Here is a 9,566-nt window from a genome sequence, read left to right as displayed (position 1 = left end):
AGTAAACGAAAAGAAGGTTTGAGTGCTGGTGGGAGTCTGTGCCGTGAAGTGTCAGTGCCAGAATGAAGCAGGTCTGGTTTTATTTCCACGTGTTGGCACTTGCTAGGAGCTCATGTAAAGCAACAAAACACTGGATGATTGGAGGAAAGACTTGCTTTGCTATAACACATTGTCAAACTTTTCAGAAGCTTCCCAAATCACTTTGCTGTGATGAATCAGAGATTTTTGTGCTGATAAACAGAAGAGCCATTTTGCAGCAATATGATCAATAATTAGTCAATGTGTGTCTGTGGTAAAGGCCTGCTACCCGACCCAACATGTGTTGGGTTCGGGTCGGGTCGGGTCAGGCTGGATCAGACACGCTCTATCACCACCTCAGGTAAGTGATTTTAATGTTAATTTACTTTCTGGACTTTAAAGGTGGTTTTGCTACAGTTATTTTCAGCTTGTGCAAGTAAGGAACAAATTGAAAAACGGAAGGTAAGTTAACTGATGGTCGGGTTGGGTCCGGCGCGGGAAAAAATGGAAGGACTGGGGTTGGGGTTGGGGTCTCATTTGCAGACCTGAGCCGGACTTCAGTGAGGGAGGGACGTGGCCCCAAGACAGCTGGGTCTCAATCTGAAGGAGACCAAAAGACTCTGGATAAGCAGACTGGGAGGATTAGCTGTGATTGGTTACCTCGGGTGGGGGGAAAAAAAACTGAAAAAGTGACATAACAGGAAAGCTGTGACCTGATTGGCTGGTAGGGAATCTGTACTGAATTTGAAAATAAAACCTTGATAAAAATTGATTAAAACATTAATTAACTAATTAATAAGTAGAGTAACTAAACCAGAGGCAGGAGATTACTGTATTTAGTTAGCATTTAGTATTTATAGTAGAAATTTAGCACTAGGTATCACAATTTAGTAAGGATTTAATAAGTATTTATTTATTTTAAATTAATTTATTAATTAGTGCTAGAAATGTCAGTTAGAGGGGTGAAGTGCTTCTCCTGTGAGATGTGGGAAGTCCGTGACGCTTCCAGCGTTCCGGGCAACTACATCTGCAGGAAGTGTACCCAGTTGCAGCTCCTCACAGACCGCATGGATCAGTTGGAGCAGCAACTGGATGCACTTAGGAGCATGCAGGTGGCAGAAAGCATCATAGACAGGAGTTTTAGAGAAGTGGTTACACCCAAGGTGCAGGCAGATAGATGGGTGACTGCTGGAAGGGGCAGGCAGTCAGTGCAGGAATCCCCTGTGTCTATCCCCCTCTCTAACAAGTATACCGTTTTGGATACTGTTGGGGGGCGATGGCCTATCAGGGGAAAACAGCAGCAGCCAAAGCAGTGGCACCACGGTTAGCACTGTTGTTCAGCAGGGAGGGACAAAGCGCAGAAGAGCAATAGTTATAGGGGACTCTATAGTCAGGGGCACAGATAGGCACTTCTGTGGACGTGAAAGAGACTCCAGGATGGTATGTTGCCTCCCTGGTGCCAGGGTCAAGGATGTCTCTGAACGGACAGGGGGCATTCTGAAGGGGGAGGGTGAACAGCCAGAGGTTGTGGTACACATCGGTACCAACGACATAGGCAGGAAGAGTGATGAGGTCCTGCAGGGGGAGTTTAGGGAGTTAGGTAGTAAGTTAAAAAACAGGACCTCTAGGGTTGTAATCTTGGGATTACTCCCTGTGCCACGTGCCAGTGAGGCTAGAAATTTGAAGATAGTGCAGCTAAACACGTGGCTGAGCAGCTGGTGTAGAAGGGAGGGTTTCAGATATCTGGACCATTGGGATCTCTTCAGGGACAGATGGGACCTGTACAAGAAGGACGGGTTGCATCTAAACTGGAGGGGCACTAATATCCTGGCTGCAAGGTTTGCTAGCGTCACTCGGGAGGGTTTAAACTAGTGTGGCAGGGGGGGTGGGAACCAGAGCAGTAGGACAACTAGTGAAATAAATGAGGAGGACATAGTAAATAAGGCCAGTAAGACTAAGAGGAAGAGCAGGCAGGGAGATGTTGCGGAGCACAGCGGGACTGGTGGTCTGAAGTGCATTTGTTTCAATGCGAGAAGTATAACAGGTAAGGCAGATGAACTTAGAGCTTGGATTAGTACTTGGAACTATGATGTTGTTACTATTACAGAGACTTGGTTGAGGGAAGGGCAGGATTGGCAGCTAAATGTTCCAGGCTTTAGAAGCATCAGGTGGGATAGAGGGGGATGTAAAAGGGGTGGGGGAGTTGCATTACTGGTTAAGGAGAATATCACAGCTGTACTGCGGGAGGACACCTCGGAGGGGTCATGCAGCGAGGCAATATGGGTGGAGCTCAAGAATAGGAAGGGTGCAGTCACAATGTTGGGGGTTTAGTACAGGCCTCCCAACAGCCAGTGGGAGGTAGAGGTGCAGATATGTAGACAGATTTTGGAAAGATGTAAAGGTAGCAGGGTTGTGGTGGTGGGTGATTTTAACTTCCCCTATATTGACTGGGACTCACTTAGTGCTCGGGGCTTGGATGGGGCAGAATTTGTGAGGAGCATCCAGGAGGGCCTCTTGAAACAGTATGTAGATAGTCCAACTAGGGATGGGGCCATTCTGGACCTGGTATTGGGGAATGAGCCCGGCCAGGTGGTCGAAGTTTCAGTGGGGGAGCATTTCGGGAGCAGTGACCATAATTCCATAAGTTTTAAGGTACTTGTGGATAAGGATAAGAGTAGTCCTCGGGTGAAGGTGCTAAATTGGGGGAAGGCTAATTATAACAATATTAGGCAGGAACTGAAGAATTTAGATTGGGGGCGGCTGTTTGAGGGTAAATCAACATCTGACACGTGGGAGTCTTTCAAATGTCAGCTGATTAGAATCCAGGACCAGCATGTTCCTGTGAGGAAGAAAGACAAGTTTGGCAGGTTTCGGGAAGCTTGGATAACGCGGGATATTGTGAGCCTCGTCAAAAAGAAAAAGGAAGCATTTGTGAGGGCTGGAAGGCAAGGAACAGACGAAGCACTTGAGGAATATAAAGACAGTAGGAAGGAACTTAAGCAAGGAGTTAGGAGGGCTAAAGGGGGTCATGAAAAGTCATTGGCAAACAGGATTAAGGATAATCCCAAGGCTTTTTATATGTATATAAAGAGCAAGAGGGTAACTAGGGAAAGGGTTGGCCCACTCAAGGACAGAGATGAGAATCTATGTGTGGAGCCAGAGGAAATGGGCGAGGTACTAAATGAGTACTTTGCATCAGTATTCACCAAAGAGAAGGACTTGGTGGATGATGAGCCTGGGGAAGTGAGTGCAGATAGTCTCAGTCATCTCATTATCAAAAAGGAGGAGGTGTTGGGTGTCTTGCAAAGCATTAAGGTAGTTAAGTCCCCAGGGCCTGATGGGATCTATCCCAGAATACTGAGGGAGGCAAGGGAGGAAATTGCTGGGGCCTTGACAGAAATCTTTGCATCCTCATTGGCTACAGCTGAGGTCCCAGAGGACTGGAGAATAGCCAATGTTGTTCCTTTGTTTAAGAAGGGTAGCAAGGATAATCCAGGAAATTATATAACGGTGAGCCTTACGTCAGTGGTAGGGAAACTATTAGAAAGGATTATTCGGGACAGGATTTACTCCCATTTGGAAACAAACAAACTTATTAGCAAGAGACAGCATGGTTTTGTGAAGGGGAGGTCGTGTCTTACTAATTTGATTAAGTTTTTTGAGGAAGTGACGAAGATGATTGATGAAGGAAGGGCAGTGGATGTTATCTATATGGACTTCAGTAAAGCCTTTGACAAGGTCCCGCATGGCAGACTGGTACAAAAGGTGAAGTCACACGGGATCAGAGGTGAGCTGGCAAGATGGCTACAGAACTGGCTCGGTCATAGAAGACAGAGGGTATCAGTGGATGGGTGTTTTTCTGAATGGAGGGCTGTGACTAGTGGTGTTCTGCAGGGATCAGTGCTGGGACCTTTGCTGTTTGTAGTATATATAAATGATTTGGAGGGAAATGTAGCTGGTCTGATTAGTAAGTTTGCGGACGACACAAAGGTTGGTGGAGTTGCGGATAATGATGAGGATTGTCAGAGGATACAGCAGGATATAGATGGGTTGGAGACTTGGGTGGAGAAATGGCAGATGGAGTTTAATCCGGACAAATGTGAGGTAATGCATTTTGGAAGGTCTAATGCAGGTGGGAAGTATACAGTAAATGGCAGAACCCTTAGGACTATTGACAGGCAGAGAGATCTGGGTGTACAGGTCCACAGGTCACTGAAAGTGGCAACGCAGGTGGATAAGGTAGTGAAGAAGGCATACGGCATGCTTGCCTTCATCGGTCGGGGCATAGAGTATAAAAATTGGCAAGTCATGTTGCAGCTGTACAGAACCTTAGTTAGGCCACACTTAGAATATTGCGTGCAATTCTGGTCGCCACACTACCAGAAGGACATGGAGGCTTTGGAGAGGGTACAGAAGAGATTTACCAGGATGTTGCCTGGTCTGGAGGGCATTAGCTATGAGGAGAGGTTGGAAAAACTCGGATTGTTTTCACTGGAACGACGGAGGTGGAGAGGCGACATGATAGAGGTTTACAAAGTTATAAGCGGCATGGACAGAGTGGATAGTCAGAAGCTTTTTCCCAGGGTGGAAGAGTCAGTTACTAGGGGACATAGGTTTAAGGTGTGAGGGGCAAAGTTTAGAGGGGATGTGCGAGGCAAGTCTTTTACACAGAGGGTGGTGAGTGCCTGGAACTTGTTGCCGGGGGAGGTGGTTAAAGCAGATACGCTAGCGACGTTTAAGAGACATCTTGACAAATACATGAATAGGAAGGGAATAGGGGGATATGGGCCCCGGAAGTGCAGAAGGTGTTAGTTTAGGCAGGCATCAAGATCGGCACAGGCTTGGAGGGCCGAAAGGCCTGTTCCTGTGTTGTACTGTTCTTTGGTGGGGCGGAGGAAGGGGCTGTGATTGGCGGGGAGGAGTCCAGGCTGTGATTGGCAGGGAAGAGCCTGGACTGTGATTTGCAGGGAGGAGTATGGGCTGTGATTGGTGGGGAGGAGTCCGGGTGTGATTGGCAGGGAAGAGCCCGGGCTGTGATTCGTGGAGTGGAGCCGGGGCTGTCTTTGGTGGGGAGGAGTCCGGGCTGCGATTGGCGGGGAGGAGCCCGGGCTGTGATTGACGGGGAGGAGCCCGGGCTGTGATTGGCAGGGAAGTGCCCGGGCTGTGATTCGCGGGGAGGAGCATGGCTGTGTTTGCGGGGAGGAGCATGGGCTGTGATTGGTGGAGTGGAGCCTGGGCTGTGATTGGCGGGGAGCAGTCCGGGCTTTGATTGGCAGGGAGGAGCCCAGGCTGTGATTCGCGGTGTGGAGTCCAGGCTGCAGTTGGCAGGGTAATGCCTGTGGAAGTTCCTGTGATTGGCAGGGGGGAGCCCGGGCTGTGATCTGCAGGGAGGACTCCAGACTTTAATTGGCAGGGTAATGCTTGGGGAAGGGCCTGTGATTGGCGGGGAGGAGCCCGAGCTGTGGTTGGCAGGGAGGAGCCCGGGCTGTGATTGGCAGGGAGCAGTCCGGGCTGTGGTTGGCAGGGAGGAGTCCAGGCTTTGATTGGCAGGGTAATGCCTGTGGAAGGGCCTGTGATTGGCTGGGAGGAGTCTGGGCTTTGATTGGCGGGGAGGAGCCCGGGCTGTGATTGGCAGGGAGGAGTCCAGGCTTTGATTGGCAGGGTAATGCCTGAGGAAGGGCCTGTGATTGGCAGGGAGGAGCCCGGGCTGTGATTGGCAGGGAGGAGTCCAGGCTTTGATTGGCAGGGTGGAGTCCAGGCTTTGATTGGCAGGGTAATGCCTGTGGAAGGGCCTGTGATTGGCTGGGAGGAGTCCGGGCTTTGATTGGCGGGGAGGAGCCCGGGCTGTGATTGGCAGTGAGGAGTCCGGGCTTTGATTGGCGGGGAGGAGCCCGGGCTGTGATTGGCAGGGAGGAGTCCAGGCTTTGATTGGCAGGGTAATGCCTGGGGAAGGGCCTGTGATTGGCAGGGAGGAGTCCGGGCTTTGATTGGCGGGGAGGAGCCCGGGCTGTGATTGGCAGGGAGGAGTCCAGGCTTTGATTGGCAGGGAGGAGCCCGGGCTGTGATTGGCAGGGAGGAGTCCAGGCTTTGATTGGCAGGGTAATGCCTGTGGAAGGGCCTGTGATTGGCTGGGAGGAGTCCGGTCTTTGATTGGCATGTATCGATCTAAACAAAGCATTTGTCTCGGTAAATCGTGAGGCTCTGTGGCGTTTGGATGTCTAAGAAACTTTGTCACAATCCTCAAACTGCTTCATGACGACAACTGTCTTGAGTGGGAGATCTGAAACAGACGCCTTAAATCCAGACTGGTGTCAGCAGGGCTGTGTGATCGCCCCCATACTATTCACAATCTACCTGACAGTGGCTATTCACCTCATCAAAGATCAACTACCCTCTGATATCAGTACTAATTAATGTCTAGATGGAAAGCTGTTTAACTTCAGTCGCTTCCATGCCAAAACTAAACTGACCATCACAGATATGGGTGAGCTACAGTTTGCGGATGACTGCAGTGTCGTTGCCCACTCTGCACCAGACTTGCAAGCCACTCTTGATCTCTTCAATTCTAAATACAAGAAACTCTGCCTGTCCTTGAAAGTTGCCAAAACAAAACTCATCAACCCATCCTGTTTGGCAAAATATTCCACCTCCCATATATGTTGAAGTAGAGACTGGAATACGTTGAATATTTCTCATACCTTGGCAGTTACCTCTCTCAAAAGGGCACCATTGACAAGGAGACCCAACATTGGGTCAGCTGCGCCAGTTCAGCCTTCTACAAACTACAGCAGTGAGTTTTTGACAACAAAGACCTCCATAATACAACAAAAGCCCTAGTGTACAGAGCAGGTTGTTGTCACACACTCCTGTACTGCAGTGAAACCTGGTCTGTCTATCAGCGACACATAAAAGCGTGAGAGAAAATCCATCAGCAATGTCTCCATCACATCCTCCAGATTCAATGGGAGGACTGTCGAACAAACACCAGTGTCCTTCTTGAAGCTAGATCCACAAGCATTTAGGCAAAACTCCTGCAAAATCAACTCCAAGGACTGGCCATTGTGTCTGCATAGCTGAAAATAATTTCCCTCACCAGGTCCTGCTCTCTCAACACTCAAAATGGCCAACGTTCCAGAGGAGGACAAACAAAACGCTTCAAAGACTCTCCAAAGCTCTCTTTGAAGCACAACATCATTGACACTGATGACTGGGAGGAACTTGTTTCCAATTGTTCATAGAACCATAGAAATGTTACAGCACAGAAGGAGGCCATTCAGCCCATTGTGTCGGCGCTGGCTGAAAAAACTAGTCGTCCAATCTAATCCCACCTTCCAGCACCTGATCCACAGCCTTGTAGGTTACAGCACTTCAGGTGCATGTCCAGGTACCTGTTAAAAGAGTTGAGGGTTTCTGTCTCCACCACCGATCCGGGCAGTGAATTCCAGACACCCTCCACCCTCTGGGTGAAAAAGTTTTTCTTCATGTCTCCTCTAATCCTTCGAACAATCACCTTAAATTTGTGTCCCCTGGTAATTGACCTCTCCACTAGGGGAAACAGATCCTTCCTGTCTACTCTCTCTCTAGGCCCCTCATAATTTTGTACACCTCTATTAAGTCACCCCTCAGCCTCCTCAGTTCCAGGGAAAACAACCCTAACCTATCCAATCTTTCTCATAGCTGCAACTTTCAAGCCCTGGCAACATTCTTGCAAATCTCCTCTGTAATCTCTCCAGAGCAATTATGTCCTTCCTGTAATGTGGTGACCAGAACTGTACACAATATTCCAGCTGTGGCCTAACCAGCGTTTTATACAGTTCCAGCATTACATCCCTGCTTTTGTATTCTATACCTCGGCCAATAAACGAAAGCATTTCACATGCCTTCGTCACCACTCTATCTACCTGTCCTGCCACCTTCAGGGACCTGTGGACATGCACTCCAAGGTCTCTCACTTCTTCCTCTCTCAATATCCTCACGTTTATTGTGTATTCCCTCGCTTTGTTTGCCCTCCCCAAATGCATTACCTCACACTTCTCCGGATTGAATTCCATTTGCCACTTTTCCGCCCACTCAACCAAACCATTGATATCATTCTGAAGTCTACAGCTATCCTCTTCACTATCAACTACACGGTCAATTTTTGTGTCATTAGCAAATGTCCCAATCATGCCTCCCACATTTAAGTCCAAATCATTAATATATACCACGAACAGCAAGGGACCCAACACTGAGCCCTGTGGAACGCCACTGGAAACAGCTTTCCATTCACAAAAACATCCAACGACCACTACCCTTTGTTTCCTGTCACTGAGACAATTCTGGATCCAACTTGCCACATTCCCCTGTATTCCATGGGCTTTCATTTTACTGACCAGTCTGCCATGCGGGACCTTGTCAAATGCCTCCCTAAAATCCATCTAAACGACATCCACTGCTGTACTCTCATCAATCCTCCTTGTTACTTCCTCAAAAAACTCAATCAAGTTAATAAGACATGTCCTTCCCTTAACAAATCCATGCTGACTATCCCTGATTAATCTGTGCCTTTCTAAGTACCTGTACCTCAGAATATATTCTAACAATTTACCTACCACCGAGGTCAGACTGACTGGCCTATAATTACCTGTCTTATCCTTCGCACCCTTTTTAAACAATGGTACAACTTTTGAGACCTCCAATCATCTGGTTCCTCGCCTGTATCTAGTGAGGATTTGAAGATGATCCTCAGCGCGTCGGATATTTCCTCCCTGGCTTCCTTTAACAACCTGGGATGCAATCCATCCGGCCCTGGTGATTTATCCACTTTAAGGGATGTCAGACCCTCAAGTACTTCCTCTCTTATTATGTTTATTGTATCTAGCATTTCACACTCCTCCTCTTTAACTACAATGTCTGCATCAACCCTCTCCTTTGTGAAGACAGAGACAAAAATCTCATTAAGAACCCTGCCCACATCTTCTATATCCACGCATAAGTTTCCTTGTACAACTCTGATAGGCCCTACCTTTTCCTTAGTTATCCTCTTGCTCTTAATGTATTGATAAAACATCTTCGGGTTTTTTTAGAATTAGAATTAGAACATTACAGCGCAGTACAGGCCCTTCGGCCCTCGATGTTGCGCCGACCTGTGAAACCATCTGACCTACACTATTCCATTTTCATCCATATGTCTATCCAATGACCACTTAAATGCCCTTAAAGTTGGCGAGTCTACTACTGTTTTTTTCTTGATTTTACCTCCCAATAATTTTTCATGTCCTCTCTTTGCTTTTCTAATTTCCTTTTTTACTTGACCCCTGCACTTTCTATACTCCTCTAGGCTTTCTAAAGTATTAAGATATTTGTGATAGTCATAAGCTTTTTTTTTTGCTTTAACTTACCCTGTAAGCTTCTAGATAACCAGGGGCCTCTAGATTTGGCTGTACCACCCTTAATCATTGTGGAGACATGCCTACACTGTGCCTGTAGTATCTCACTTTTGAATGCCTCCCACTGATTTTCCCTCAAGTAGCTGTATCCAGTCCACTTTCGCTAGATCATCTCTCAGT

The sequence above is a fragment of the Heterodontus francisci genome, chromosome 35, assembly GCF_036365525.1.
Source record: "Heterodontus francisci isolate sHetFra1 chromosome 35, sHetFra1.hap1, whole genome shotgun sequence".
Classification (NCBI taxonomy): Eukaryota; Metazoa; Chordata; class Chondrichthyes; order Heterodontiformes; family Heterodontidae; genus Heterodontus; species Heterodontus francisci.
Note: the sequence above shows the minus strand (reverse complement) of the source record.